We start from the raw sequence: 26,307 nt of genomic DNA, 5'->3' as shown, positions 1-26,307 counted from the left end.
GACTTTAGCATTTTAGAAACTGCCTCTGTAGAGTACCTACATTGGCTCCATGCTTAGAGGCTATCTATCTGAATAATTTAATAAACTTTGGGTCATCAGTTAAGTTGCCAGCACCGAAGCTTCTGTTGTGGATGCCCCTTAATTTCAGTCTTCCCTAGACTAAGTCTCTTCTCATTAATCACCTGTTCCCGTTCTGTTCTCTTATATTTTCTATTATCCTCAAAATAATTGGCTGGAAGCCCACATTTTTCTATATTGAAGACCATTCTCTCTCTTCAGAGTGTTAGAATCATTACCAAAAGGCAAACCTGAGCATGTCATCAGCATAGAGTCACTACCAAGCTAAATTTGACTTAAGAACATTTAAACAAATTTGTGGATAGTCTTCACAGTTTTCCTTGGTTTAATTTTATTGTGTGTGTGTGTGTGTATGTGCGTGTGTGTGTGTGTGTGTGCTGTGCTGTACTTAGTCATGTCCAACTCTTTGTGACCCCGTGCACTGTAGCTGGTGAGGCTCCTCTTTCCTTGGAGTTTTCCAGACAAGAATACTGGAGTAGGTTGCCATTTCCTACTCCCAGGGATCTTCTCGGCCCAGGGATTGAAACCTCATCCCTTGCATCCCCTGCACTGGTGGGTGGATTCTTTGCCACTAGCACCACATGAGAAGCATATCTATGTGTGTGTGTGTGTGTGTATGTATACATATATATATGTATGTATATATTGCATTTACTGTTTCCTGCTCATCTTTAGAAAGCTTCCCATCAAATGCATGTTTGCTAACTATGATGTCATGAATCTAGTCAATGTCCAAACACACTTAATCATGGGAACAACAATAGGAGACTCATCTCCCACCTACACAGAGCGGTGTAGAGAAGTCATTATTCAGCAACGTAGCCTTAAGGTGTTCCTGTGGTGAGGAGGGCGATCCTTGTGCCGATGAAAACATGCAAACCAGCCTTATTGTGAATGTTTGTGAAGCATCCAGTATTGATTGCAGTCCTCTAGCTAACTTGGGGCTTCTCTGATAGCTCAGTTGGTAAAGAATCCTCCTGCAGTGCAGGAGACCTGGGTTTGATTCCTGGGTCAGGAAGAATCTGCTGGAGAAGGGATAGGCTACCACTCCAGTATTCTTGGGCTTCCCTGGTGGCTCAGCTGGTAAAGAATCTGCCCACAATGCTGGAGACCCGGGTTTGATCCCTCAGTTGGGAAGATCCCCTGGAGAAGGGAAAGGCTACCCACTCCAGTATTTTGGCCTGTAGAATTCCATGGACTGTATAGTCTCTGGGGTCGCAAAGAGTTTGGACACGACTGAGTGACTTTCAATTTCTACCTAACAATATAGCTTGAAATATCCTTTTGACTACTGTTATGGGCACAGATTTCCGCCCCCCGCCCCCACTAAGTATAAGCCCTGTGAAATCAATCATTCACCTCTTGCTACACAGTGGTTGCTTCTGAACCAGCAGCATAGGCATCACCTGAAAGCTTGCAAACCTGTGGAATATCAGTCCCAAACCTGGAGCTGCTGGGTCATCATCTGCATTTTAACAAGATCCCTTGTCATATATGTGCAACTTAATGCTATGAAATGAGCTGACTGAACACTTGAAGTCTTCTCATTCAATTAGAAATCATAATATAATACTGGAGTAGGTTGCCATGTCCTCCTTCAGGGGATCTTCCCGACCCTGGGATCAAACCCACGTCTTTTTTGTCTCCTTTTTGTATTGGCAAGTGGGTTCTTTACCACTAGTGCCACCCAGGAAACTCATAATATAATATACAAGTGGTTAAAGGATTCTATGAGATGGTTGATGCTGAGTGCATTCAGAAGCCTGGGATAAAAGGAATTTCCTCTACTGATGAGAATGGAATGGGCACTTCTGTTGGTCTCTGATCTTAAAAACTGATGGAAGAGGCTCTGGTGTAAGGGAATTCTTGGGAAATGGCACTGTCCTCATAGAAGAGTGAGATCCTGCAGGAAGGAACTTGCCCACCTTTGGGAATTAAACACTGAGAGTATGTAAGTGGTCAACCTCCGCAAGTGAGCCATTCCAGTGAGACCCCTCCTCCCTGCACAGGGAGTGCTCTGAGCCTCTAGCTAAACCCAGATTCATTTAGTCACAGGACCACATTAATTTGTTGGTATGTCCTTCCAATATAATGAGGCATTTATTGAAAATTCTGCGTACTTTTTCCATAAGTAAATCCCCAGAAGGGAATAAAGGGATGTTTGTGGTTAGGATAGACAGTAGTCAGTCTTCTAGCTCTAAACTTGAAGACAGCTGTGGCAGTGGATACACTGTCAGTCCATCAGAAACTATCATCTAAAAATAGGTGTGGAGCTCCAACAGCCCATAGATGCTTCATTTTATTTATCATTTTAACTTTTTATTTTGTATTGGGGCACAGCTGATTAACAATGTCGTGATGGCTTCAGTGAATGGCAAAGTGACACAACTGCATGTATACATGTATCCGTTCTCCCCCAAACTCCCCTCCCATCCAGGCTGCCAAAAAACATTGAGCAGAGTTCCATGTGCTGTACAGTAGGTCCTTGTTGGTTATCTGTTTTAAATATAGCATCGCGTACAGGCAATTATAAGTTCATTCTCTGTGTGAGTCTCTTTCTGTCTTGTAAATAAAAATTACTCTTAATCCTACTGCTCTTAATGTGCTAGTGGTTGAAGTTAATGTAGGCAGGTGCCTGTGTGCCCGGAATAGTATAAAAAAGAGATAAGAAAATACACTCTCTGTGTGCAAGCTTATCTGTTATGGCTGATAAAAAGCATTTATATCACAGTAGGGAAAAGCATAGGAAAATTGCAAACTAGCCTTCTTTTTGTATTTTAATGCCAAGAAGAGCTCAGTGTTCACTTACACCATTCTCATGGATTTCAGTATATGAACACATGAGTTAGTCTTCTATCTGCTAGGAAAAGTAAACATGTAGATTTTTTAATACTAACAATATGGTAAATATAAAATTATATATGTGTATTGGGTTGGCCAAAAAGTTTGTTTGGATTTTTTGTAAGATGCATATATCTGTTAAACAATAGTTTTCAATGAGTTTGATCATTGGTCTTTGCATATAAGATTGTCTCCTTTAATGTTTTCCATTTAAAGCTATCATTAAGACTGTATGCTCACTGTGTATCTTGCACTCTCCATCTACACTTTCCCACCTTAAATACATAAAGATTTTGGGAATGGTGTTGCTGTATTATTGGAATCACAGTTCCAAGAATATATGTATGTATTTCCAGAATATATGTTAATGTAATTTATATATAATATAACATCTAAGATATATGTAATTTTAGTATATATGCATATATGTGTGTGTGACTATATATGTATACGCATATATGTACTGAATATATATATGTGTGTATATATATATATATATATATATGTATAAAACACTGATGATCCAGAAGAAAAGAATTCCATTTCATTTAGCTACATCTTTAATTGGTATGTATGGGGGTTTTGTTTCTTATCTGGTTATAGAAATATTGCTCTGCTTGAAGCTATACTTACGGGAACTCTATGTATTTTACTCCTATTTTCCCAGATTTGGTTATTACACTTCAGTGCACCATAAACATTATGTTTGGGTTTTATGGCTGCTGTCTGTTCCTGAAAGTGATAAGCTTTGCAGGATTGCACTGTGATGATCATTGCTTTGAATGTGGCAGATTTTATGTGGTTCAAAACAACATGGATAATGATAATGAATGGCCTGTTTTCTTACATAGGGCTGGAATTTGCCTTTCTGTTATTTCTGTCTCCTGATGCAATCCTAAATAATTTGTTCATACTCAACTCTTGGCTGAGTTGAGTTGAGTCTACTCAATAGAGTTGAGTCATAGGTATGCCAAGTCATCTTTTCTTCTGCTAAACATCTCATTTTCTTCAGCTATCCCATAATATCATGGCTTTGGGGGCTTTTTCTATCCCATGCTGCTCTTCATGATCTACTCCAGTTAGAGGCTGTTGAGTATTGCATTGACTTTTTTCTGTTCTTATATTGCAAACCTATTCTTGGGTATTGTTGGTTACAGTAGATCCCTTTGTCTTTTATTCACTTAATTGACCTCTTTGAGTACAATCTAAACATGTAATTTTATATTGATCCCTATTAAATTTCAGTTTTGTCATTTGGCCATTTGTATTAGACCATCAAAAGTGCATCTCATGAAATATTAGTGCTATGTGGTATTCCTTAAGAAAAAAGAATCTGTGGTCAAATAAACTTGTAAAAATTATTTATACTATATTCCTGTCTTGCAGATTTTCAGTGACCATTAGATAATCAAAAGTTCTGAGAAGTTCTACAGTTACATAACCAATAAACTTTATTTACCTAACATTTTAAAATTTATTTGACCACTGTATTATTTTTCAAGTAATGCTCATGTTATACTATAAAGCCAGTGTTCTGCTTAATATAGTTCATGAATTATTAACTTTGTCTATTTGATCTGTTTAATTTTGATATGTTTTTCCAATAATATGAGCTGCTATTTTCACATCTGTATAAAAAGGTAAGCTTTTGATAGCTGTGATATTTATCTTCATCCAAGATACTGAGAAAATGGTAAAAAGTTAGTGTTATGACGAGCTACTAAAGATTTTGTCTAAGCTTGTCATCTGTCCCCTGATTATGTGACATTCTTTAAACATCATTGTTCAAGAAGAAATTAATCATCTACTTGAGAGATAACCTATCCTGGATAGTAAAAATACAATCCAGTGTCTTAAAATCCTGTTATTTCTCCAGTTTCAAAAAAATTCTAATGTGTAGCAAAGATTATCTCTGCTGTACTTCATTATGCTTTAAACTTTTTGGAACTGCAGAAGAGATAATACTTTTTATAGATCATATTAGGATCAACAGGCAGGATCTAACCTAAAGCAGAGATCAGAGTAACAAAGAACTGGTTATATTTTTGTTTTCGTGTTGTAACATACTGCATGCATTTGTCTTCCATTTCATATAAACTCAAAACACACGCATAAGGAGCTACTATTCTACATGATCTTATTTGAAATGCTACTAGATTTATTGTTAAAAATCTGACAGCGGTGGTGATTTCTTTAGAACTGGAAGATAGTCCAGATCTGTCTGATAGATTTTCTGTGCTTATTAGGGCTTCCTTAGTGAAATACTGAGTGACTTCACTTCCACTTTTCACTTTCATGCATTGGAGAAGGAAATGGCAACCCACTCCGGTGTTCTTGCCTGGAGAGTCCCAGGGACGGGGGAGCCTGGTGGGCCGCCATCTATGGGGTCACACAGAGCCGGACATGACTGAAGCGACTTAGCAGCAACAGCAGCAGCAGCAGTGAAATATTTCTTCTTCTTAAGAACAAAAAAGAAATAGGGAGATCTGAATTCCTTATTTTCATATGTATGCTGCTGCTAAGTCACTTCAGTCGTGTCCGACTCTGTGCGACCCCATAGACGGCAGCCCACCAGGCTCCCCCGTCCCTGGGACTCTCCAGGCAAGAACACTGGAGTGGGTTGCCATTTCCTTCTCCAGTGAATGAAAGTGAAAAGTGAAAGTGAAGTCGCTCAGTTGTGTCCGATTCTTGGTGACCCCATGGACTGCAGCCCACCAGGCTCCTCCATCCATGGGATTTTCCAGGCAAGAGTACTGGAGTGGGGTGCCATCGCCTTCTTCCATATGTATAGAAACTCAAATAAATATTAACCCCATAGTTTGAAGCTCTTCTAAGTAAAAGAATATTTATATAAAATTTAAACACTAAATGACATTTCTATATCAATTATACTGTGTCTGCAAAGAATGCAATATGAATACAAGCCACTGAAAGTTGGAAATGTCATTCGGCAAAATGCCACAAGTGTATCATGTTTATAATTTTTCACTTGTAAACATGCCTTGTCCTTAGCTGTGATGCAGTCAGATTCTTAGTGAGTTATATTAAAATGCCAATAAAATGGCTATACATCTAAGTCAGTGTAAATTAAACGTATAAAGCTAAAAGTAATTTGTAACAGCTACTTCGTAATCACTCTTCTTGTCAAGCTAAATCTCTTTGGTTTATATTGCTACTTTTACCACTAGAAACAGTGTTGTTTTCCAATCCTTCATCCTGTCACTTGCTGGAGTGCTTATATTCTATTACTGTTTACTGATACTTTCAATCCCATGTTATGGACTGCACTGGTAGTTCAGTTCAGTGGCTCAGTCATGTCGACTGCAGCATTCCAGGCTTCCCTGTCCATCACCAACTCCCAGAGCTTATGTCCGTCAAGTTAGTGATGCCATCCAACCATCTCATCCTCTATCGTCCCCTTCTCCTCCCTTCTTCAATCTATCCCAGCATCAGGGTCTTTTCCAGTGAGTCAGTTCTTTGCATCAGGTGGCCAAAGTATTGGAGTTTCAGCTTCATCATCAGTCCTTCCAGTGAATATTCAGGACTGATTTCCTTTAGGATGGACTAGTTTGATGTCCTTGCAGCCCAAGGGACTCTCATGAGTCTTCTCCAACACCACAGTTCAAAAGCATCGATCCTTCGGTGCTCAGCTTTCTTTGTAGTCCAGCTCTCACGTCCATACCTGACCACTGGAAGAACCATAACCTTGACTAAATGGACCTTTGTTGACAAAGTGATATCTCTGCTTTTTAATATACTCTCTAGGTTGGTCATAGCTTTTCTTCCAAGGAGCAACTGTCTTTTAATTTTATGGAAATTTCAAGCATCTTTTAATTTCATGGGAGTACCAGACCACCTGACCTGCCTCCTGAGAAATCTATCTGCAAGTCAAGAAGCAACAGTTAGAACTGGACATGGAACAACAGACTGGTTCCAAATAGGAAAAGGAGTATGTCAAGGCTGTATATTGTTACCCTACTTATTTAACTTATATGCAGAGTACATCATGTGAAATGCTGGGCTGGATGAAGCACAAACTGGAATCAAGATTGCCAGGAGAAATATCAATAATCTCAAATACACAGATATCACCACCCTAATGGCAGAAGCCGTCTAGTCAAGGCTATGGTTTTTCCAGTGGTCATGTATGGATGTGAGAGTTGGACTGTGAAGAAGGCTGAGCACCGAAGAATTAATGCTTTTGAACTGTAGTGTTGGAGAAGACTCTTGAGAGTCCCTTGGACTGCAAGGAGATCCAACCAGTCCATTCTAAAGGAGATCAGCCCTGAGTGTTCTTTGGAAGGACTGATGCTGAAGCTGAAACTCCAATACTTTGGCCACCTCATAGGAAGAGTTGACTCATTGGAAAAGACTCTGATGCTGGGAGGGATTGGGGGCAGGAGGAGAAGGGGACGACAGAGGATGAGATGGCTGGATGGCATCACTGACTTGATGAACGTGAGTCTGAGTGAACTCTGGAAGTTGGTGATGGACAGGGGGGCCTGGCATGCTGCAATTCATGGGGTCATAAAGAGTCGGACATGACTGAGCGACTGAACTGAACTGAACTGAATGGCAGAAGGCAAAGAAGAACTAAAGAGCCTCTTGATGAAAGTGAAAGAGGAGAATGAAAAAGTTGGCTTAAAACTTAGGATTCAGAAAACTAAGATTGTGGCATCTGGTCCCATAACTTCATGGCAAATAGATGGGGAAACAATGGAAACAGTGAGAGACTTTATTTTGGGGGGCACTGGTACACTGGACAAAAATATGAACTGGCATTAGACATAGATACTCCTTTTTCATCTTAAGAAATAATTAAAGTAAGAAAAACATATTTTATCAGCATAGAGGTGCATCATCCCCAGAGCTCATACACAGTGAGGACATTCTAAATCTATCTTGAGGCTGAAGTGCCCAGCCCCTACTATGAGCAATGACCACCCAACAATGAGTGTTCTTTTAATGGAACCCTATGTTAAGAGTGATCAGAGGCAATATCATGAGTCTCCCATGTCCTAAAGGGCCTACACATATTAAAGAGCATAATAAAGAGTTCCTAGTATTCAGGAGCATAAAATTTTTATGGTGACTTAATCAAGTGTTGGACTTCCCACACTTCCTAGGTAGCACTAGTAGTAAAGAACCTGCCTGCCAGTGCAGGAGACATTAGAGACAAGGGTTCGATCCCCAGGTTGGGAAAATCCCCTGAAGGAGGGCATGGTAACCCACTCTGGTATTCTTGCCTCGAGAATCCCATGGACAGAGGAGCCTGGCAGGCTACAGTCCCTAGGGTGCACAGAGTTGGACAGTACTGAGGTGACTTAGCACACACGCATGCAATCAAGTGTTACCATTGGCTGCTAGAGACAAGGTAAGTTATTTACCTATTTAAAGTTCTATTTCCTAGTTTGGACAAATTGAAAAGTAATTCATGCTTACTTGTATACTTGTATATGCTTTGAGGTTTTTTTCCCCTTTTCTATTTATTTTTTAATAAAATTATATTATTTGGACATCAAAGTAACTGTCATTCCCAGAGTTGCCTAGAAACCTGTACAATAACTTTGTTTTTATTCCTACCCCAAGATTCAAGGTATTAGGTCATCACCAATTTATTAACTTATCACCAGTTAATGTTCTTTTATTACACATGCACACACACATACATCATTCTGTATGTTATCTATCTGCCTTTCTGGAAATAAAGATGATTAGAATAATATTATAAGTATATGGAAATATTTAAAAATAAATAATAACCTTTCACTGAGGATTTAAAGCTTTAAATAGTCTGTCCTGTCCTGTGCTCAGACTTTTAATCATGTCTGACTCTTTTGCGACCTCATGGACTATAGCCTTCCAAGTTACTCTGTCCATCAAATTCTCCCAACAAGAATACTGGTGTGGATTGCCATGCCCTCCTCCAAGAGATCTTCCCGACACAGGGATCCAACCTGCATCTCTTGTCTCCTGTTTTGGCGGGCGGATTCTTTACCACTAGCACCACCTGGGAACCCCTAAATGCTCTGTGGTAAAGGACAAAGCATGAACAGTAAAGTGTTCAGCCCACATTCAAGTAGTATTTTCCATCTTCTAAGTATGGCACTCAACACTGAATTAGAGATGTAAGTTTATTGAAACCTAGAGTCTTTAAAATAGATGTTGACATAGGTGACAGGCAGTGTCCTTTAGCAGAAGGAGGCATAACTAATTGGTTACTTTTTCCAAGCCACATCTTTTCAATATAATTGTCTATAAGGTCATTAATGTTATAGGTAGAAGCTTTGTTTGATTATTGTATCTGATGGAATGATTTAATAATAGCTAAAACATAAAGAGTTCTTATTATGTGCCCAAAACTGCATTGTTACTTTATAATTTGGTGCTGATAAAAGTTCGAGGGTCAAATTCATTCTTCTCAGTGATTTTTTTTTTAGCTCGAGCAAAGATTTCTGCAAATACCTGATAAATAAGAACATTTAAAAGTAAAATATAGATCTAAACAGACTTTTGTTTTGTACGTTTGCATATCAAAAGACATGAAAGAAAACCATGAATACCACTTGCAAATTTTCTGTGAACTTGTTAATATAAGGTAGTATATTAAAATCCACAGGAATCAATTAGTTCATAGAAGTAAGTATTCCTCTTTTTAAAGTGCAGTTATCTCCCAAAGAATTGTATTTTTATTGTTTAGCCAGCCATGTAAAATATTTATAAATATTTTTAATGTTTTATACAAAAAAAATTAAATATTTTTTCTACACGATTAGTACTCAAAGTGCTGCTTGGACCAACAACATCAATATCTTCAGGAAGCTTATTAGAAATACAGACTCTTAGGTTCTGCACAAACCTATTGAACAAAATGTGTGTTTCATCAAAACCTCAGCTGATTCAGACACACATTTGACAAGTTATATCTACTTTCTAAAAATGAATATAAGTACTTTAAAATGTGCTGTCATTATCATAAGGTGAAGAAAGAAAATATCATATAGAATGTGTTCATGTAAATATGTAACAAAGTATTACACTTCTCTTTGAGTCAGTAATATAACTCTTTAATATTTTTGATTGATTTATGCTGGAAATTTTCTCTTTGAAATGATCAGAATATATTTAAAATTATAAGTTACAAGTAAGAGATTTTAAATTATTTTATGCATTGTTAAAAGCAAGATGAATGAGAGAAAAATTGAAGCAAGTTTGAAGACACCCGCACTCCTTTGCACTTAAAATTTGTTATACCACAAGAGGGTGCTGATGCTTTTGATTTGCAATTTCAAAAATTCACATGTACATGAAATGATTTTCATAAAGAAAAGAATGAATATGTTTCAATGCCGTTCTCCCAAATCTCCCCACCCTCAGGTATACCTGTGGCGGATTCATTTCGATATTTGGCAAAACTAATACAATATTGTAAAGTTTAAAAATAAAATAAAATTAAAAAAAATCCAAAAAATTTAAAAAAAGAATGAATATATGTAATCTATAAGTAAACCTCACACAGGATGAAAGGGTGTAGAGTATTGTTATTATTATTATTAAAATGGAAGCCTGGGTTGTGAATTACATGTGCTATACAAGATTCTTTTATGTAAAATAATTTTTAAAACTTCCTTCATATTTCTACTTTTTTGAATTTTCTGCAAAGTTTAAAGAAAACTATTTAACATAAAATCATTGACTAAAATATGCTAAAAGGTGAATATGACTACCTCATGAGACGGGCATTATGGGAGATTGTTATCCTCTTTGTGTTTTTCTGCATTTTCCATTTCATTTTCTACTATGGTCATGGGATATTACACTTATAACAACCAAAAAAAAAGGAAGGAAGGAAGTTAGGAGGTCAAGAGGAAAGAAAGAAAGAAAGAGAAAGATTAATTTAGCACTCCTTTGCCAAGATATTTGGCAGTTAAGACTCAAATTTTGCTTGAGACCTGCAAATTATTTAAACATATTTAGGACACAAGAAACAAAGCAACTGAAGTCTTACCGATATGGTTACGTATTTACATAATATGTACTATGCCAGGATAGGGCCTGATCTTTTCTTTTTTCCTGTGGTCCATGTGGAGGCTACAAGGAAAGTAACAGGATTTCATTTTTAGTTCCTGCGTGTTAGTGCAACACTGTACATTCTTTCAGTGGAAACTTGTTATTGAATTAGACTATGCTTAAACTAGTACTAAACGTATTCCTCTGGCCAGATATACTAATTATTTTATTTATTTTTATATTTTTTTAATTGGAGGATAATTACTTTACAATGTTGGTTTCTGCTGGAAAACAACATGAATCAGCTATATATATACATATATCCAGGCTTCCCTGGTGACTTAGATGGTAAAGAATCTGCCTGCAATGTGGGAGACCTGGGTTTGATCCCTAGGTCGGAAAGATCCCCTGGAGAAGGAAATGGCAATCCACTCCAGTACTATTGCCTGGAAAATCTCATGGACAGAGGAGCCTGGTAGGCTACAGTCCACGGGGTCACAGAGTCAGACACAACTGAGTGACTTCACTTTCCTTTCCTAGTGTTCTTGCCTAGAGAATTCCATGGACAGAGGAGCCTGGTGAGCTATAATCCATGGGGTCACAAAGAGTCGGACACAACTGAGTGACTTCACTTTCCTTTCCTTTCCTTTCCTTTCCTAGTGTTCTTGCCTAGAGAATTCCATGGACAGAGGAGCCTGGTGAGCTACAGTCCATGGGGTCGCAGAGAGTTGGACACGACTGAGCGACTAACACACACACACGTGCATATATCCGCTCTCTCTGGAACGTCCCTCTTACCCCCTAGGTCATCAGGGAGCACCACGCTGAGCTCCGTGTCACACAGCAGGCTTCCGCTATATATCATTTCACTTGTGATGGTGTGTATGTGTCAAACCTAGTCTCCCAGTTCATCTCACCCTCCTTTTCCCCTGCTGTCCCTCCACATGTCTGTGCTCAATGTCTGCATCTCCATTCCTGGCAGGATGTACTAATTCTTTTAAGTCAGGAGAGTACCCTCGGTGTGCTTCCTACTAAATCTAGAATAAACATGGTGGCCAAAAGATGCACATTTTTTAAGAGGCTTCATTAATATGCTGATAGAATAAGTAATTTAGTCCCAGGAGGAAAAAAAATATTTAGTGAAAGATACTTGTAAATATGCAAATATTTATATCTATTCTCCAATACTTATCTACAGTCTGAAGAATTTAACTAATTGGCAGGTTTTGCCTTGGTTTGCTGTCATTTTGTCATTAGTATAGAAAGCACACTGGATTGTCACTAATACATTTCATGCTGTTGTACTTCTAATCAAAATTTGATCTATAGCTTTTCAAATTTTGGCAGAAGTTCTTGCTTAGAAGAAAAAGCTATATTGTTTAAAAGTTCAAAGCAAACAACTGATTAAAATGACTAAACTTGCTATTTTTACTTTCTTGTTTGGAGTATTTGCCAGTTATTTAAGGTGTAAAATAATGAAACGTATTTCCTTGTTAAGGGGTAGAGCTCTTTAGATGCTCATAAAGCATAATACTCCCTCATTAAAAGAACACAGCACAAGTCTTCTAGAACACAAGTGCAGAAAACGTTTGTTTGTTTGTTTTAATGTCCAAATGAGAATTAAGGAGTGGCACCCATTTAGACGGGGTATGTTCCAGACTCTGCCCCTCTGAGTTCTTGTCTCCTTAAGGCTCTGAGACTTCACTTTTTATATGTGAAGTCTGTGGCATTCTCTCCCTGCTCCCTGGGTATAGAGGCTACTTTGCCTTGGTTCATCTTGACGTGAGTGAGAGAATTCTTGAACAAGTTTTATCAAATTCTGTGTGAACACAAGACATAAATAATCGATGAAAGTCGAATTTAAAATGATTACTTTTCCAAAGCATCTCTATTTTTAAATTTTTAAATATATAAATAGAAATACTGAACAGATATTAATTAATTTTTCTTATCATAATATCAAGACACATTACTTCCAAAAGACCTGTGTGTGTGTGTGTGTGTGTTAGTTGCTCAATCATGTCTGACTCGTTGCAGCCCCATGGACTGTAGCCCACCTGTCAGGTTCCTCTATCCATGGAATTCTCCAGGCAAGAATACTGGGGTGGGTACCACTCCCTTCTCCAGGGGATCTTTCCAATCCAGGGATTGAACCCAGGTATCCTGTGTTGTAGGCAGATTCTTAACCATCTAAGTCACCAGCCCTCCAAAGGACCTACCACTTCTTTAAATTCATTCTCCCTGGCTTAGTTCCTTCTCAGACATTACCTACTTCTCAGCCAGGTAAACTGACTTCTTTCTGTCTTGTTGTTTATTGCCTTCAAGAACTAGTCTGATGGTGTATGTCACTCTTGTAAACAGTGTCAACTTAACTTCTTTTTTTTATTAAATGAAACTTCATCTACCTTGCTCTTCCAAGTGTGTCTATAGATCAGCAGCATCAGTATCACCTGGCAGATTGTTAGAAATGCACACCTATATCCCCTAACCATTTGTAATCAGAAGGTTGTGCCTAGCTGAGAGCTTATCCTAAGAGCAAAGATGACTCAATGAATGAATTTTAGATGAAGGATGGCAAACAGATGGCACATATGATATAACTTTCCTCTGTACCAACAACTGGTAATGACAGCCATCAGTAGAAGAGCCTGCCAGTGTTTTCCCTTGAACCCAGATCAGATCAGATCAGTCGCTCAGTCGTGTCCGACTCTTTGCGACCCCATGAATCCCAGCACGCCAGGCCTCCCTGTCCATCACCAACACCCGGAGTTCACCAAGACTCACATCCATCGAGTCAGAGATGCCATCCAGCCATCTCATCCTCTGTCGACCCCTTCTCCTCCTGCCCCCAATCCCTCCCAGCATCAGAGTCTTTTCCAATGAGTCAACTCTTCGCATGAGGTGGCCAAAGTACTGGAGTTTCAGCTTTAGCATCCTTCCTTCCAAAGAAATCCCAGGGCTGATCTCCTTCAGAATGGACTGGTTGGATCTCCTTGCAGTCCAAGGAGAGTCTTCTCCAACACCACAGTTCAAAAGCATCAATTCTTCGGCACTCAGCCTTCTTCACAGTCCAACTCTCACATCCATACATGACCACAGGAAAAACCATAGCCTTGACTAGACGAACATTTGTTGGCAAAGAAATGTCTCTGCTTTTGAATATGCTATCTAGGTTGGTCATAACTTTCCTTCCAAGGAGTAAGTGTCTTTTAATTTCATGGCTGCAGTCACCATCTGCAGTGATTTTGGAGCCCAGAAAAATAAAGTCTGACACTGTTTCCACTTTTCTCCATCTATTTCCCATGAAGTGGTGGGACCAGATGCCATGATCTTCGTTTTCTGAATGTTGAGCTTTAAGCCAACTTTTTCACTCTCCACTTTCACTTTCATCAAGAGGCTTTTGAGTTCCTCTTCACTTTCTGCCATAAGGGTGGTGTCATCTGCATAGCTGAGGTTATTGATATTTCTCCCAGCAATCTTGATTCCAGCTTGTGCTTCTTCCAGCCCAGCGTTTCTCATGATGTACTCTGCATGTAAGTTAAATAAACAGGGTGACAATATACAGCCTTGACATACTCCTTTTCCTATTTGGAACCAGTCTGTTGTTCCATGTCCAGTTCTAACTGCTGCTTCCTGACCTGCATACAAATTTCTCAAGAGGCAGGTCAGGTGGTCTGGTATTCCCATCTCTTTCAGAATTTTCCACAGTTTATTGTGATCCACACAGTTAAAGGCTTTGGCATAGTCAATAATGCAGAAATAGATGTTTTTCTAGAACTCTCTTGCTTTTTCCATGATCCATCAGATGTTGGCAATTTGATCTCTGGTTCCTCTGCCTTTTCTAAAACCAGCTTGAACATCAGGGATTCACGGTTCACATATTGCTGAATCCTCACTTGGAGAATTTTGAGCATTATTTTACTAGTGTGTGAGATGAGTGCAATTGTGCAGTACTTTGAGCATTCTTTGGCATTGCCTTTCTTTGGGATTGGAATGAAAACACCTTTTCCAGTCCTGTGGCCACTGCTGAGTTTTCCAAATTTGCTGGCATATTGAGTGCAGCACTTTCACAGCATCATCTTTAAGGATTTGAAATAGCTCAACTGGAATTCCATCACCTCCACTAGCTTTGTTCATAGTGATGCTTTCTAAGGCCCACTTGACTTCACATTCCAGGATGTCTGGCTCCAGGTCAGTGATCACACCACCGTGATTATCTGGGTCATGAAGATCTTTTTTGTACAGTTCTGTGTATTCTTGCCATCTCTTCTTAATATCTTCTGCTTCTGTTAGGTCCATACCATTTCTGTCCTTTATAGAGCCCATCTTTGCATGAAATGTTCCTTTGGTATCTCTGATTTTCTTGAAGAGATCCCTAGTTTTCCCATTCTGTTGTTTTCCTCTATTTCTTTGCATTGATCGCTGAAGAAGGCTTTCTTATCTCTTCTTGCTGTTCTTTGGAACTCTGCATTCAGATGCTTATATCTTTCCTTTTCTCCTTTGCTTTTCACTTCTCTTCTTTTCACAGCTATTTGTAAGGCCTCCCCAGACAGCCATTTTGCTTTTTTGCATTTCTTTTCCATGGGGATGGTCTTGATCCCTGTCTCCTGTACAATGTCACGAACCTCATTCCATAGTTCATCAGGCACTCTATCTATGAGATCTAGGCTCTTAAATCTATTTCTCACTTCCACTGTATAATCATAAGGGATTTGATTTAGGTCATACCTGAATAGTCTAGTGGTTTTCCCTACTTTCTTCAATTTAAGTCTGAATTTGGCAATAAGGAGTTCATGGTCTGAGTCACTGTCAGCTCCTGGTCTTATTTTTTGCTGACTGTATAGAGCGTCTCCATCTTGGCTGCAAAGAATATAATCAATCTGATTATGGTGTTGACCATCTGGTGATGTCCATGTGTAGAGTCTTCTCTTGTGTTGTTGGAAGAGGGTGTTTGCTATGACCAGTGCATTTTCTTGGCAAAACTCTATTAGTCTTTGCCCTGCTTCATTCCGTATTCCAAGGCCAAATTTGCCTGTTACTCCAGGTGTTTCTTGACTTACTAGTTTTGCATTCCAGCCCCCTATAATGAAAAGGACATCTTTTTTGGGTGTTAGTTCTAAAAGGTCTTGTAGGTCTTCATAGAACCGTTCAACTTCAGCTTCTTCAGCGTTACTGGTTGGGGCATAGACTTGGATTACTGTGATATTGAATGGTTTGTCTTGGAAATGAACAGAGATCATTCTGTTGTTTTTGAGATTGCATCCAAGTACTGCATTTCGAACTCTTTTGATGACCATGATGGCTACTCCATTTCTTCTGAGGGATTCCTGCCCGCAGTAGTAGATATAATGGTCATGTGAGTTAAATTCACCCATTCCAGTCCATTTCAGTTCGCTGATTGCTAGAATGTCGACATTCACTCTTGCCATCTCTTGTTTGACCACTTCCAATTTGCCTTGATCCATGGACCTAACATTCCAGGTTCCTATGCAATACTGCTCTTTACAGCATCGGACCTTGCTTCTATCACCAGTCACATCCACAGCTGGGTATTGTTTCATCCCTTCATTCTTTCTGGAGTTATTTCTCCACTGATCTCCAGTAGCATATTGGGCACCTACTGACCTGGGGAGTTCCTCTTTCAGAATCCTATCATTTTGCCTTTTCATACTGTTCATGGGGTTCTCAAGGCAAGAATACTGAAGTCGTTTGCCATTCCCTTCTCCAGTGGATCACATTCTGCCAGATCTCTCCACCATGACCCGCCCATCTTGGGTTGCCCCACGGGCATGGCTTAGTTTCATTTCCCTTGAACCCAGACTTAGCCTAAGACAAATTCTCAACCCAGAACTCCAAGTGGCCTCTAAGATAGATTTATACTAAATCTATTAGTTATATCTTATCTAAAGCTTCAGTTTTTAGATTATCAACTTTATTCACTCTTAGAAAAACCTAAGACATAGAAATTACTTTATAAATGGCTTCTCATTAGAGTATTATAAATTCATAGTAAGTAGGGAATCTAGAAAAATTATGAGTGAGTAACAAGGGTTGACATAAACATAGTGAGAGAGGATTATTAATTTCAGATTGTAAAGAATATCTTGGACAAAAATCTCTGCAAACCAATAGCTTATTATTTTCCTAAATACAGAAAAAGAATACTAGAGTATTAAAGTATATAAGAAATTACCCAAGTCCTGCCTTTTAGATTTATAAAAAATAAAGAAAGAAGAGGAAGAGGAGCTGAGAAAGGAGATCTAAAGTGCTTTACTTGCTCATCTATTCATTTATATTATTAAATATAATGTTTAATATTTGACTTGGGATTCTTAATGTTTAGTATTTGACTTGGGATTCTTTCTTACTTACTTAGTTAGAAGTTTAAATACTCAGGCAATTCTATAGTAAATGCTATCAATACAATTATAACATTGTATTTACGCCTCCAATCAGGTTGATTCCAGTTCAACATATGTTCTGCCTTTAACAATTAGATTGCAGAAGAAAACAGACATTATGAGTAGAAAATTTGAGGTACTAATTTATATCTACCAGCATAATCAGTGCCTAATACTAATAATGAGAAAATAGGCTTAATTACATCTCAGAAAATGAGGAATTAAAGAATATGTACCCCAACCTGTCCTGGTGGCTCAGATGGTAAAGCGTCCGCCTGCAAGGCGGGAGACTTGGATTCGATTCCTGGGTTGGGAAGATCCCCTGGAGGAGGAAATGGCAACCCACTCCAGTACTCTTGCCTGGAAAATCCCACGGACGGAGGAGCCTGGTAGGTTACAGTCCATGGGGTCACAAAGAATCAGACATGACTGAGTGACTTCACTTTCTTTCTTTCATTTCACCCCAGCCTTAGGTGGCTCAGTGGTAAAGAATCAGCCAGCAATGCAGGAGACACAGGAGATATGGGTTGGATCCTTGGGTCAGGAAGATCCCCTGGGGGAGAAAATGGTAACCCATGCCAGTATCCTTGCCTGGAAAATCCCGTGGACAGAGGAGCCTGGCGGGCTACAGTCCACAGGGTCTCAAAAAGGAGGACATGACTGAACAACAGCACGCACACACGCACCAAAGTCATTAATTTAGTATAAAATATAAATATGTATAGAATATATACATATATAAGTATAAAAGTATAAAATTTAGTATAAAATAAAAGTATGTTTTCCAGGCATAACTTACTTTCTGAATAATGAAAAGATATTGATTTTTCTGATGATGGACTTGACTCCTCCATAGATTTTGACATTGTTGAGGTTTGAAAGAAAATCTTCCACTTTACATTTCCTTTACATTTCCATGTCTAGAACATGCTTAGAACCTAAAACAGGTTCAGTGCAGAAAACCCTCTTGCTATTTCAAGTTATGAGTGATTTAATATGGGGACTAGGTGCTAACAAAATTACTGGGAAGGATAGAGAAGTAAAAAAGTCAGGGTTTTATGTTTTTAGATTTTCATGTCTATGATCTCTATAATCCAAAGTTCCTGAAGCAGCTGCTACCACCTGGAGATCAGGAAGCTTCATGAAACTCTGCTGTGTCAGAACTGTCCTGCAGTCCCCAGGTGAATAACTAGCAGTGGAGGCCTCCCATTGTAAAAATTCACATTCCTAAAGCCCGTTGGCCAGACATTTCTACTGCCAGAGGGAAAATGTTCTACATTCTCCCGCCTTCCTGATTTCTTGCTAGTGTATCTCATTGGTAGAATCAAATTGTATACAGAATCTTAGCTGTAAGAGAATCTCAGAAAGTAGTTTCTAGTCTCCCAACTCCTATGAAATGTGGAAAGCATATAAAAGGATATGAATGGGTGCTGAGCAGAAATAGGCAATAACCAAAGACATTTAGGAAAAAAGGAATATTTGGAGGAGGGAAAATAAGAGAAGATTCCCTAGAGGAGGGGATGCCAACACACTCCAGTATTCTTGCCTGGAGAACTCTATGGACAGAACATGGATTCGCAAAGAGTCAGATATGACTGTGGAGAAGGAAATGTCAACCCACTCCAGTGTTCTTGCCTGGAGAATCCCAGGGACGGGGGAGCCTGGTGTGCTGCCGTCTATGGGGTCGCCCAGAGTCAGACACAACTGATGCGACTCAGCAGCAGCAGCAGCAGATATGACTCAGAGCGACTTAACACTTTCACTTTTCACTAGATGCCTGCCATGCATAGGAACTGTAAGAGCTTCACTTAAATTATTTAGCTTACTATTTCCAACAAGTTTTAATTATCCCCACTTATACTGAAGCTTAGAGAACTTTAATGATCTGTCCAAATTCATATAAGCAGTAAATGACAGAGCAAATATTTAGTATTTGGAACCAGTTTTCTCTGAATCAAAAATTTATTCCCTGTTTGCTATGTAGTGATAACCTCAATGAATTCTTCAAATAAATAATGATTAAGATATCTATTTAAGCTAATACCTACTTCAAATTCCCCACAGGGATATTTTTCAGTGTATTAATCCAGTTCTATTTATTTAGAAGTCAATAGGTCATATATATATATGATTCTCAACAAAGGTATAAATATATACTATTGCCATCAACATCTGTGAAGAACTTTGTGATTGTAACTAATATTAATACTAGTTAAAGAACCTAAGGTTATAAATGATGCCTTTTTTCCTGTAAGAACAAATTCAATGTTTTTCTAAAACACCATCATTATCTCACTTCCATTTCAGTTTACACTAATTGGGAGGTAAAGATGAAATAGACATCCTACTGTGCAACACACTATTTTTAAATAAATTCAACATTCATTGTGAGTAGGCTCTATTGATGGTAATGAATCTTAAAGTATCTTACTTAATCACAAAAATTGTTTTAAAATTCTGTATTTGCTTATAAGAGTATGTCATCTATGTGAATATGATATGTCATGTAAAAGTGACATTTTTATCATGGAAGGAAATACAGTTGAGAATTAATGATGTATAATATTGAGATAAACTTTTCTCTTGCCATGGATTCATAGGCAATCACTTGGTGCATTAATTGTTTTTATTATTCAACAAATATTTATTATGTGCCTAGTGTTTTTAATGCATTGCATAGGAAGAAAGAAAATCTGCCTCTAATTCTTAAATGGTATATTCAGGCAGATCAGATCTCTCCTTTTAGCCCCTAAACTCACTTGAGTGAGTGTTAGTTGCTCAATCATGTCTGACTCTTTGTGATCCCATGAACTATAGCCTGTCAGGCTCTTCTGTCCATGGAATTCTCTAGGTAAGAATACTAGAGTGGGTTGCCCTTTCCTTCTCCAGGGGATCTTCCTGACCCAGGGATAGAACCCAGGTCTCCTGCATTGCAGACAGATTCTTCACCATCTATTTGAGCTATGAGGGAAGCCCCAAACTCACTTGAGATTGTAACAGAAAGCCCTCCATCTCCAGCAGAATTCTCCAGGAGAAAAAGAAGTGAACCTGATCAAATAATGAATGCAAATAAGATTAATAAAACATAGCATTTATATGGGTATCCATTTTCCTCAGTAGGGAAACTGTTCTGCCCCACCAACTGAGATGTATATATCTTTCTGTGGAAATCTACTCAAATGCATATAAATATACATGTCCATATCTTCAGAGTCCAATCTCTTAGGCACCAAATGGACAGAAAGAGCACATGTAACACAAAGAGAACAGCTGGGAATCATTAGGCATATACATGGCCAGGATCAAGGTAAAAAAATCCCTGTGGGTGGAGAGTCTTCCCTCTGACAAAACAGTCATCTTGAGAAACTTTGTTTAAAACATAGGTCTTAAAATAAATCATAGCCAAAACTTCCTTCTGTCTTGATTTGCTTTCTTTTTTAAAAAAACTGGTTCTTATTGCTTAAAAATGGAGTATTTGGCATCATAAAAATAATAAACATGAATTGAGTTATGATGGACTGAAAGGGTTTCATAGGGTAGAGAAGTAGGTAAAACCACTTTTCTCTATTTCTGCAGTTTATTAACTGTCATACTAACATTTTTTATTGTTTGTTTTTGAAGGTGGTACTGTGGAATTAGGACTAGTTGGAGAAGTAGAATTCCTGAATCTAATGCAGACCTGGGCTTCCCAGTTGGCACTAGTGGTAAAGTACCTGCCTGCCAGTGCAAGAGATATAAAAGACACGGGTTCGATCCCTGGATTGGGAAGTTGCACTGGAGAATAAAATGGCAACCCAGTCCAGTATTCTTGTCTGGGAATCTCATGAACAGAGGAGCCTAGCAGGCTGCAGTCTAAAGGGTCCCAAAACAGTTGAATATGACTTAGCTTCTGAAATATAGCAACAAGTCTATCATCAGTAATATTTCAGTGAAAAATATGCACTTAAAAAAAATCTGCACGTGTTGTCAGATGTGATTTTTTACCACCAGTGTGTCTGACAGAGATCTTGAACTATATGAAGTAGAAGGTGCAGCGTGACCATTTTCTTGTAAATTGTTCACATTCTCATTATTAGTGTTATCATTAATTTGTAGTTTCTATTCAGAAGCCTTTAAAGCTATCTATTTTTGAAGGCTGATTAGTTAAAACTGGGTAATAAAATATATTAACCAATTTCATGAGGCCAGATATAAATGGTAACACCTCTCAACTCAAGAGCAGATGAAACCTAGACTTCCCCCACCCCGCCCAATTTAATGAGTTGATTGTATAATATAGAAACTCACTATTGGTTACACTGAAGTTTGGTGGAATCACCTGTGAAACTGTCTTTGCTTTCACTTAGGTAGATTTTTTTTTTAATATTATTTTAAAAATCTCTTTAATGCTTAGTAGTCTAGTAAAATATTTTTAATTGTTTTATTTTTAGAAGTGTTTCACTGTGGTGTATGTTGTGTATAAAATCTCTGTTATTTTTATACTATCCTGTCTCCTGCTGCTGCTGCTGTTTGGTTGCTAAGTTGTGTCCAACTCTTTGCAACCCATGGACTGCAGCCCCCCAGACTCCTCTGTCCATGAGATTTCCCAGGCAAGAATACTGGAGTGGGCCGCCATTTCCTTCTCCTGAGGATCAAACCCGAGGATCAAACCCGCTTGGCAGGCAGATCCTTTACCACTGAGCCAGCTGGGAAGCCCACTGTCCTGTTTACCGTTTGTATTTTGTTCATTTGCAACTCTTTTCTCCTTTTTTTCTTTTTCCAACTTTCCAGAGATTTCTCTATCTTAATAGTCCTTTCAAAGAAGTATCTTTAGTTTTATTGATCATCTCTTTTTGATGTTGTTTGTTTTCTATTTTGTTGATTTCTGACCTTACCTTTGTCGTTGTATCCTTGCAGTGTCCTCGGGTTTTATTATCTTGCACTGTTAGGAGTTTCAATTCTTTCCTATTTTCTAATAAACATACTCAACTCTGTAACATTGCTTAAGTGCAAACTTAGTTGTATCCCACAGATTTTTATATATAATGCCTTTGTTTTAATTTAGATTTAACTATTGTTTACTTTCCTCAAAACATTCTAGGCTAAGGGTTATTAATATTTAATAGTGATTCATTTGAATTATAAACACTAGAGTTTTTTTGTTTCTGTAGATATACTTTGGGGGGCATAATTTCACTATTCATTCATTGGCATTTTTTGAATGTCTTGTGCCATGATTTTTTAGAATGTTTAAAATGTGCTTATTCTCTGCTTAAGAGTGTGATGTCCTCTGTATCTGTGTGTTGATGATAGTAAATATGCTATCAAATATTCTGCTCTTTTTGTCCTCCTGATGCTTTTGTGTATGCATTTGTCTGTCTATTCCTTCATTCTATCAGATGTTACTTTACATCTTTAAAGATAATGTCAGACCCACATATGGAGATGTCGATTGTGTCTTCTTCATCTATTGTTCCCTTAAATCTGATTTCCCTTCTCCTGTTAAGATTTTTTATTATATTAACTTATCTTTTATCTAAAGATATCAAAATGGGTACTCTAGAATCCATTGTTTATATAACCTTCATGGTTAATGTTCATGGCTCGTTGTTTTTATATCCATATGTTCTACTTTTCTACATTTTTTTTTTTGTTTTAAATTTATAGTTCTGGGCCATTATAATTTTGGATTTTTTAAAAATTCCACCTGAGCGTCTTAGACTTTTGATCAATGAACTTAACACATGTACCTTCTTGGAAATTATTCTCCTGTCAGGGAATAATTCTGCCAACTTGTTTCAAATTTATTGTTCATCATTATTTTATTCTTCTTTTCATAACTTCAAGATAGATCGGTTTTACTCCCACTGCTCATTTAGTACCTACAGGCGACATAATAAGGCCAGGTGACACCTATGAGTTCTGTACAGGAAAATAACCCCAAGGTCATATATAGTAACTGAGGCAACTCTTGTTATTAATAATGGGCTGAGGGCAAACCTGCCTAACTTTTATCCTGGAGGAAGATGTCATCTCTAAACAATCCTTTATCTTGCATCTTAGTGATATACTCTCTGTGTTCCAAGACTGTGCACATTCTTGAAAGGATAGTCTGTAACAGAAGTCAGTGAAGGCATGCAGAAACAGTATTGTTTCTGAACATAGGTGGGTAAACTATTTTAATAACCAATTCAAAGAATTTCTCAAATTATGTGTAGTAATGGATCCTCAATATACATATAGTTGCTATGAATCATTGAAGCCTTTAAAATACTTTATAGCTGAGTGCTGAAATCTGGCTTATTTATTTTTAATTAAAATAGTGTTTGAGAGTCATGTTTCTCCTTGAAAACATGCACACTTTCAAAGCCACATTTCACATGGAGATGGAAAGTTATGGTTTTGCTAAGAATTCTTAACTAGACCACCATCCTCCTCCAAAACAAACTGTGTACTTATAGACTAAAAATCTGACAAAGTAAGTCATTGTTTTAAATGCCAAAGATGAGTGAGATCTGAATCATTTCAAAGAGGATTTTGCTTTTCAAAAAGTGTAAAAATGCAAATGAAATTCAGAGGGAAGCCCTCAAATGAGAATTCTGATCTCAGAGTATCAGAGATGTTAGAAGAGATCCCAGATAGAATTTTCAGTGAACCTACTCTCCTAAGCGTGCTCCTGGGATAGATAGCCCCATGGACCAAGGGGTGAAGGTGACACAAAGAGAAGCATTGTCAGCCCAGAGCCAGGTGCCCGGTGTCTCAAATGAGACGGGAGTCACATGCATTCTCCTGTGGCCTTCAGATTGGCTTTCTGACTCTATTCTAATGGCTACATTTTTTATATGTATGAAATACGAGGGTGTTTATTTTTAAATGATTTTATAGGGAATGACTTTATCTTTTAAACAAAGGATCCATGTATTTTGGAAGAATGGCTGAATTATAAGGGCATGAACTTTGCATTGAAAACTCATTCATCTATTTCATTCATCTAAGTACAAATCTTGGGAAATCAGGGGAACTTAAATAGATTCATTCAACTTGCAGTTCAGAAGTTCAGATAATACATATGTCAAGTTAGTGTGTGTGTGTGTGTCTATGTGTGTGTGTGTGTGTGTGTGTGTGTACTGATGAAGGAAATTTAAATGGATTCTTTGCTCATTATTTTGGCATCCAAGGAAGAGCCCCAAAGGGACTCTCTTTGCTAGAAAATTGATACGGTAAGAGCAATTTTTCTCATGTTTCAGATAATACCTTTAAACCCACTTTAAGCCTTAAAGTAATATAACTACTAGGAAAGAGTAACTTTATTCCTGTTTCTTGTCACACTATGACAGCCAGTAGTGCATATGTCTTAGTTCTGACTTTGTTTATACTGATCAAAAAAATGAAGGTGGTGAATACCTTATTTTAAAACCAGAAAGTTTTTTTTCTTCCCACAACTAGGTTGATTAAAGCCCTTTTAAATTATGACCTACCCTCTTTTCCTTACCTCCATTCAAGAAAATTAACAGTTTGACACAATTGTGATAAGGTAATTTACAGATTCAAAATAATGTTAATCATTGTTTCTACAAATTCAAAAGTAATGTTAAGCTAAGGTGACCACTTGAACAAATTTAAGCTACTCCCTCTTTTCTCACTCGCTCCCATATCATCCAAAATAAATAATGCATTAGTACTGGTGACCAGGGAAATATTTCCTAATCCTTGAAGCATTTCTGCTAGAAATAGTGTAGCAGAGTTTAGAACAGCTTCATTGTCTCTTACTGGACAGTAATACATGTCCCATTAAATCTCCCAAATACCAGTTGCGATTAATTTTGCTTACAAGGTGGTTGAAAGCGGTGGGTACCAGTCATTTTGGGGGGTCCAAGGTTTATTGAAGTTATCCCTGGTGTGGTGAAATTAACTCCTTAAATAGCCAAGAACACCAGAGGGATGTATCTATGGCTCAGCTAACCATGCTGACGTGGGTATAGAAATCTGGAGCGTGGCCTTAGGGTGTCCACAAACAAAACAGAAACCAGAAACTAGATGAAGACATTACTCTATTATTATGATCTCCAAATTTTAAATTTTCTGATTCATTGACTACATTATAGAATTTTTTATCTGTAAGGTCTTCCTTTTCAGATGTGAAAAGAAGATTCTAATTGTAATTAAGTGGAGAATGATTCTTTCAGGGAAAATATCAGAGATGAATAAAAAGCCTTCATGAAATTAACTAAAATAAAAGTGAAAATGTTCTGGATCATAAGATAAATAGCAGAATCTAGTAGACAGGGGAAGAGGATTTTCTGTTGATAGGCCGACAGTATTTGCTATATAAGAGATAGGTAAAATTCAGACATTTGCTTTTTACTCTCAAACATTGAAAAAATATGAAGTTTATGAAAAGAGACTATTAAAAGGCAACATAGTGAAATATAAGTGGAGCTGGAGGAGAGAAAGGGAAACTAAAATGAAATGATATTTGATCAATACACAAAGATCAATCTTATATCTATATACTAGCAGCAAAAGATAAAATAAAAATAACACAAAATACCCCACATAAAAATGTCATTAAAGACATAAAATACTTCAAAGTAAGTTTTTAAAAAACACTGTAAGAGTATACACTAAATGCTAAACATACTTTTCTGGGAAATATTAAAGAGGGCCCAAACAAACAGAAGTTACATTATGTTCATGGATTGGACGAAGCAGTCTTGTTAAGATGTCATTATAGTTTTAATGAACTCCCAATGAAAATCCCAACAGGCCTTTTTTTTTGTAGAAATTGACAAGCAGTTTGTAAAATTTGATTGAAAACATGAAAGTCCTAGATAGTAAAAAATAAAAAAAACTCGTTAAAGAATAACAAAGTGGAAATAACAAACTACCTGAATTTAATAATTTAAGAAGGCAATGGCACCCCACTCCAGTACTTTTGCCTGGAAAATCCCATGAACAGAGGAGCCTGGAAGGCTGCAGTCCATGGGGTCACTAGAGT

The 26,307-nt window shown here is 37.8% G+C and overlaps 1 protein-coding gene across 1 annotated transcript in view; it reads left to right on the top strand.

Annotated features, from left to right (window-relative positions):
• The window catches only part of C14H8orf34 (chromosome 14 C8orf34 homolog), a 278,124-nt gene that overhangs the window by 165,653 nt on the left and 86,164 nt on the right, over nt 1-26,307 (top strand). The gene's annotated exons all lie outside the window — the stretch shown is intronic.

Source organism: Bos grunniens, chromosome 14 (assembly GCF_055505025.1).
Source record: "Bos grunniens cultivar Pamir isolate PY7600 chromosome 14, Bosgru_T2T1.0, whole genome shotgun sequence".
Classification (NCBI taxonomy): Eukaryota; Metazoa; Chordata; class Mammalia; order Artiodactyla; family Bovidae; genus Bos; species Bos grunniens.
Note: the sequence above shows the minus strand (reverse complement) of the source record. Positions and strands in the feature narration are given on the sequence as shown.